General features: G+C 65.0%; 1 protein-coding gene across 1 annotated transcript in view; it reads right to left on the bottom strand.

Annotated features, from left to right (window-relative positions):
• CNN2 (calponin 2) overlaps window positions 1–1,147 on the bottom strand; it is a 4,353-nt gene that overhangs the window by 2,237 nt on the left and 969 nt on the right. The window lies entirely within an intron of this gene.

Raw genomic sequence — 1,147 nt, forward strand, 5'->3', positions numbered from 1 at the left:
AAGAGCCCAGGATCCCGGAGTGCTTTTCCTTCTGCAGCCCCTCCTGTGCTCAGCAGGCACCCAGGGACAGACAGGAGGCAGCCAGTGACCTCTGGCCCATCACATCCCCTCCTGGTCCTGGTACACATCAGAGCAGTGAGCCCTGAGACATCCCAGCCATGGGGAGACCCTGGATGGGCACAATCCAGCCCCACTGCCCAGAGGGGAGGCACCGGCCATGCCCATCTAGTGGGATCTGTAGGGCCCAGTTTGTAAGGGCTTGCACAGACTAGGAGGCTTCCACTGGTTTAACTGGTTCCCAGTGGGTGATGTCAGCCTCATTCAGACACACCACAGCAGTTAAACTGGCTCAAGTCTTGCTGAATCAAGGCGGAGCACCCAGGAGCAGGCAGCAGCGCGGCCCAATGCGTGTCCACCCACCCGGTGCTGACACAGCCTCGGGGCAAGCAGGGGCCTGTCTGCACCCCGGGATGAGTGGAAAGCCCCTGGAGGCCGGGCATGGAGAGCCTGGACCAGCCACAGCCACCACAGCCCTGCAGCCACGAGGGGCCAGTGGGCAGGGCCACTGGTCACTGCCCCAGGGCCAGCGGTGACCACAGCTCAACCTCTGCTTGCCCAGGGCACAGCACTGTGGTCACTGCCTGTGCCACCGCCCAGGGCCACAGCAGTCACCAGAGCCCAGCACGGCCACACAAGGGGGTTGCTGTGTCCCCTTGTCCCTGTCCTGGCAGGATCCCTGTGCCCATGGCACTATAGCCCCTCATCACAGCAGTGAGGCCCTGAGAGGGGCCAGGATGGTGTCACTGGGAGCCAAGGGTGCTGCCCACCAGCAGCCCAGCCCCATCCTGGGGGTGCTGGCAGCTTCTGCATCCTGAGGTGCCCAGCTCCTTCCTCGGGGTGTAAACAGCCCGGCCAGAGGCACCGGTTCCCCTTTCCCCTTCCCAGCCCTGCAGAGGCTCAGTGGCACCTCGAGACCTGGGTGGCCGAGGGTGCCCCCACTGTGCCTATCCGGCTGTTCTGGGCTCCAGGGCACGGGCCAGGAGCTGCTCCTGCCCGAGTCCCACCAGGACCACCAGCACTGTCCCCAGAGAGAGCTGTGGGACACGGGGCAGGTCGGAGCATCCCGCCGGAGGACATGGAGCTGAAC

Source organism: Chaetura pelagica, unplaced genomic scaffold (assembly GCF_000747805.2).
Source record: "Chaetura pelagica isolate M959 unplaced genomic scaffold, ChaPel_1.0 scaffold1407, whole genome shotgun sequence".
NCBI lineage: Eukaryota > Metazoa > Chordata > Aves > Apodiformes > Apodidae > Chaetura > Chaetura pelagica.